Source organism: Rhincodon typus, chromosome 29 (genome assembly GCF_021869965.1).
Source record: "Rhincodon typus isolate 14 chromosome 29, sRhiTyp1.1, whole genome shotgun sequence".
NCBI lineage: Eukaryota > Metazoa > Chordata > Chondrichthyes > Orectolobiformes > Rhincodontidae > Rhincodon > Rhincodon typus.
Window position 1 is genome coordinate 31,668,534 of NC_063360.1, and position 5,863 is coordinate 31,674,396.

General features: G+C 43.7%; 1 pseudogene; it reads left to right on the forward strand.

Annotated features, from left to right (window-relative positions):
• The first annotated feature begins 441 nt into the window (after positions 1 to 441).
• LOC125481006 lies at positions 442 to 5,327 on the forward strand (annotated as a pseudogene).
• The last annotated feature ends 536 nt before the right edge of the window (positions 5,328 to 5,863 follow it).

Consider the following 5,863-nt stretch of genomic DNA (forward strand, 5'->3'; position numbering starts at 1 on the left):
TCCAACATCTTTCCCAAATGGCCTGGCCCTAATTCTTAGACAATGCCCCCTGGTTTTAGAATCTTCAACCTGTGAAAATCATTTATCTTTACCTATCCTGTCTTTCCCTCCTCATTGCCTGGAGACCTCAACTAGATTACCCCTTAACCTTCTAAATTCTAGAGAATAAAGGCCTAGTTTGACTGATCTCTCTAACCTAAACCATGAAGTCCAAGTATCATCCTTGTAAAACTGTTTTGAACTCCTGCCAGGACCAAAACATCCTTCGTAAGGTGTGGTGTCCAGATTTGCTCACTGTGCTCTAAATGGGGTCTACAGTTAGCCTCACAGGGCTGGTTCCTTCCTCACCTGAAGTGATTTCATTCTTACAGTGGCCTACACCATTGGGCTCTAGTCATTCAAAATGGTGGCCCACAGCCAATGCCTCAGAAGCCATGAGGGATGGGCAACGAATGCTCATCTAGCCTAGGTAAGAAAATAAATGATTCTCATCAGGAGTTGGATGAGGTCAGAAACCTGTGTTCTGTTTTGCTTATTCATGGGATATGGGCTTCATTGGCTAGGCCAACATTTATTGCCCATTCCTAATACCCATAGGGGAGTCAATCACATTGCTGTGAGTCTGGAGTTACATGGAGGCTACACTAGATACGAATAGCAGATTTCCTTCCTAAATTGCACCAGTGAACCAGATAGGATTTTGCAACCAGCGACACAGTCACCATTAGTTTAGGGTTTTGTTTTAATTGAATTAAAATTTCACCATCTGCCACAGTGAGATTTAAACCAATGACCTCAGAACTTTAGCCTGGGTTCTGTATTAGTAGTCCAGTGACATTACTGCTATGTTACTGCCTTCCCCCAGGATGCATTAGCTAATCTGAGGAAAGATGAACAATTACTATAAAATCTTCTGGCTTTGTAATAGGGAGGAATCCATTGACAAAGGGGTTCCATTCTTGATAACTGTTGGAAAACGTGTGGAAATGGATATATGGAAAAAAATCAAGCTCCACCCCTGTACTACTGTAATCCACTGGCCAAATAATGAGCCTATGTACCATCTGATAGAATATAAGAATCTAATACAGGGTCAGGTTTATTGTGAGAAAAGAAAACGGAGAGCTGGCCTTTAAAACTATGAAAAGTTTTTGATAGAGTGGAGACAGAGAGAACCTTCCCTATTCTCACAAAAAGTATAACTAGATGGCATAAGTATAAGTAGTTACCAAAAAAATCCAATACGAAATTCAAGCAAAACCTCTTTATCTACAGAGTGGTGAAGGAGGCAGAATTTGCCACCACAGGAATGGTTGAACCTTGTCCTGCTTCCCTTTCAATATGCTCATAGTACAAGTAATTGAGGGAGAGGTGAATCAATGCATACACTAATAGATTCAGATTAGGTAAGATGGGAGGGGGCTCAAATGGAGCAGAAACACCAGCAAGGACAGGTTGTGTTGAATGGTCTATTTCATAGAATACCTGTAATGTGGAAGCAGGCCATCCGGCCCATCAAGTCCACACCAACCCTCTGAAGAGCATCCCATCCACACCCAGCCCCCAACCCCATCGCAGAAACTCCACATTCCCCATGGCTAACCCAGCTATCATGCCCATCCCTGGACACTATGGGCAATTTCCCATGGCCAATCCACCCTAACCTGCACAAGTTTGGACTGTGGGAGGAACCCGGAGGAAACCCACGCAGACACAGGGAGAATGTGCAAACTCCACACAGAGAGTCAGCTGTTACAAACTTGCACAGAAAAGTCATGAATTGGACAGCAGAAAGCCAGAATGTGTTTGTAAAAATAGTAAGGGAGAAAGAGTGTGTGGTCCCTTTAAGAGGTGAGTTTTTTTTCTTTGGCTTAGAGATTTTTTAAAATGTATATCTGTGAGCAGCAGCTGGAGGCCTGCCAGTACAGAGAGTATCTGAAATTGAAATATTTATATTGAAAGACCAAGCAGCATTTTTTTGACACGACAACAGTTTTCAAATTTAGCCAATCAATTTAAACCAAGCCCTTACATACTGAAAACCTATCAAATTTAAATCTGATGCTGTTGTCAGCATCGAACGAATCCAAAGTAAGAAAAATTGCTTTGTCATCACAGGTATAAAGAAAGGGGCAGTTGGACAGAGATCCCAGTGCTAATCGCCAATCACCCAGGTTAAGAACGCTCAGTTCTCTCTCTCTCTCTCGACTCTGTGTGTGGAGTCTGCACATTGTCCCCGTGTCTGCATGGGTTTCCTCCAGGTGGTCTCTCTCTCTCTCTCTCTTTCTCTCTCTCTCTCTCTCGAGAGAAATTGGCTCTCACAGTTATCTATGTATTAGAGAATGTACCACAGCATTTCTCGGTAAAAGTCCTCACAGAAGCAATTACAGAGAAAAACATCCCTGACAGAGAACCAGCGGAAGAAAGGTATTTGTGGCATAATGGAGAAGGCAGAGCATTCCAGAAGACACAGTCTGTGCGAATTTGGAGAGATTAAGTTTTAATTTATTGTTGTCTTATTAATTGGGTTTATATAAGTGGGACTTGTGTTTATTTGAACAGCATGCCAGTAGAATTTAGGCCGTTAGGGAGTAGTTAGTCTAGGGAGGAATTGTTCGGTTTGTTAGTAATTCAGTTAATTTGTTCATTGTGCTTGGCAAGAAGCTTTTTCCCAGAGTGGGGGACTCAATTACTAGGGGTCACGATTTCAAGGTGAGAGGGGGAAAAGTTTAAGGGAGATATGCGTGGAAAGTTCTTTGTGCAGAGGGTGGTGGTGCCTGGAATGCATTGCCAGCGGAGGTGGTAAAGGCGGGCACGATAGCGTCATTTAAGATGTATCTAGACAGATACATGAATGGACAGGGAGCAGAGGGATACAGATCCTTGGAAAATAGGTGACAGGTTTAGGTAGAGGATCTGGATCGGCGCAGGCTTGGAGGGCCGAAGGGCCTGTTCCTGTGCTGTAATTTTCTTTGTTCTTTGTTCGCTAGGGTGAAGTAAATGAGTTGTTTCCTGCTATTTATAAAGTGGATCAGGGATTTTCTTTCTTTTAACAGATTATAAGGGGAAATGTGAGCTTCTTTGGGTGTTTTAGGGGTAATTATTAGAAAGGAACCTCTACTCCCATCATAACAGATTGGGGTGTGTGCTTTGGTTTAATTATCAGAGGGGTTCGACTATTCCCTCTCCATAACATAGCCAAGGGTGGAATCGAACCTGCGTCCCTGGTGCAGTAGGCAGCAGTGCTAACCACTGAGCTACTGTGCCACCCTTTCTCTGTTACCTGCCCTATGTAATCTTATACAAGTTAGATTGCCTTGTAAAGTTTACAATGCACAACTTTGCTAGACAATAGAGGGCAGCTAGAACCATGATGGCGTACGGAACTTGAAAATTAAGAGAGGTAAGCAACTTACTGTTTAATTTCTCTCCAACAGGAAAGCTGGCCATTCCTTACGCAGTATCATAATCAGCTTCAAAATTTGCTCTGGATTGTTTCTTTACCTCCCTGCGTCATGAGCTCGCGTTGCAGGGGAGGAACGTATCCATTACACTGTGCATCCTTGGAATGATTGACACCGATTCAACTATGGAGAAAGTCAAGTAGGTGTGAGCAGGCCCATGAAGCAAGCTTGCTGAAGGCAGTATAGAATGCATGACACATTATCAGGCCATTCAGGCCCGACCTGTCCCTGCTGGTGTTTATGCTCATCCCAACCCCTTTCCAACCCCACGAGCACACAGTGGGTAAGGTTGCCAGGCTAGTTATCCAAGACCAAGGTTAAAGAGCTGGAGTCACGGGTTTGAATCTCACCACGGTACCTGGTGGAATCGAACCTGGGTCGCTGGTGCAGTAGGGCATCAGTGCTAACCACTGAGTCACCCGTGCCACCCTTTCTCCGTAACCTACCCTGGAATTGGAAGTGATGGGGACCATGCAACCATTATTGTCAAATCCATCTAGTTCACTGATGTTTCATAGGAAATAAAATCCACTATCCCAGTCTGGCCTACAGACGTGATTGACTCTGAACTGCCTGGACAAGCTACTCTGTTTGGTCAATTGGGACACTGTATCAAATGCTGGCTTTACCATAATAGATTAAGGAGGAGCCTCTTTTTGTCCCCTGTTATGTTTATCGAGTTCCTTTTACTATGATCATAAGACGTTCGAGTAGAAGTAGGCCATTCAGCTCATCGAGTCTGCTCTGGCATTGAACAAGATCGTGGCTGATCTGATAATCCTCAAACCCACTTTGCTCCCTTTTCCCTACCACTCTTGATTCCCTTACTGATTAAAAATCTGTCTCTCTCAGCCTTCAGTCTGTGTTGTTCCCTTCGAGATTTGGTATTCTCGTAATTCTGTCCTGATGACTGCAAAAACAAAAATCTTTGTTCATTTATCTAACAAGGCTATTGATTTACCCTTGTTCGTTTGCTCCTGCTGTAGAACATTAGAATGATGACGGTTTCTCCGGCTTCTGAATCTGCACTGGCTATCATCAAAGGAGGAGCCGTGAGAGCTCGGGAGATATATTACGCATGGTGGATCGCTCTGACTGTGAGCATCCGAGACTAGTTCCCTGAAATGAGGGACAAGGTGATCTGCAGTTCCTTCGAGGGGAAAAGCAAAGAAGATGGAGGCTAACCTCTCGCTGTTGTCTGTCACTGCGGAAACTCGATAAGGATGAGATAGAAGTCACAAACACAGAGACAGACCATTTCACCCAACCAGTTTATGGTGGTATTTACTCTCCATGCCCACAAATAGTACCAGCTAACTTTTCAATTTGAATGACTTCTCCCATTGTTTGAATCACAAAGGACACAATCATCGGTTTTGTTTAAGGTACAGGGTCATCATTAGGGCCTAGAATATCATGACAGAGACTGAAACAGGATCCAAATTAATCCTTAAAGGCACAGGAGGACATATGTGTAAAATAGACTATAGAAGAGTGCAGAGACAGATCTAAGAGAATGGGACTAATTATTCCTCTCAAAAACTGGTACATGGGTGTGGGGCTATTGCTCTGGGTATTAAGTTAACTTTATAATTGAATGCTTATGCCTACAGTTTATAGCATATATTTAGCCATCAGCCTCGACAGGAGAACGGGGTGATTTGCAAGTTGCTTTGCCATGCATGTTCCTTGTCTTCAGTCATGTCACTGTGTGCTTTGGTGTTCTTGCGGTGATCGCTGAATCACTGCAGGATGTGACAGAAGTCAACAGAACTCCTGAAAGTGACTTGGTTGAAACACCAGTTGTAATGATGGATTATTGCCAAGGTCAGCAAACAAATGCAGCCAAAGTTGGTTATTATTATTCAGACGGACTTTTCAGCAAGATTAAAAATGTGATCTCACTATGAAACATCACTGAATTCCTCATCTCTTATTTCCTGGTTATTATCTTGTCTAATTTTCAGAGGCTTTTGGAGACCCTCTGGCCTTTTCTTAGAATATAGAATCACTACAGTGTGGAAGCAGGCCATTCAGCCCATTGATTCCACACTGACCCTCTGAAGAGCACCCCACTCCCTGACCCTATCCCTGTGACCCTTCATTTCTTGTGGCCAATCCACCTAACCCATGTATCCCTGGACACCGCAGGGCAGTTTAACATGGCTAACACATTTATCCTGCACATCTTTAGACTGTGGGAAGAAACCAGAGGACCTGGCAAGAAACCCACACAGACACCAGGAGAACACACCAATTCCACACAGTCGTTTGAGAGTGGAATTGAACCTGGGTCCCTGGGACTGTGAGGCAGCAGGGCTAACTACTGAACCACCCTTCATCTTTACTTCCTGTTTCCCTTGTCTAAAGAAGGTCTATTTTAGGTAACATTTAGTGGT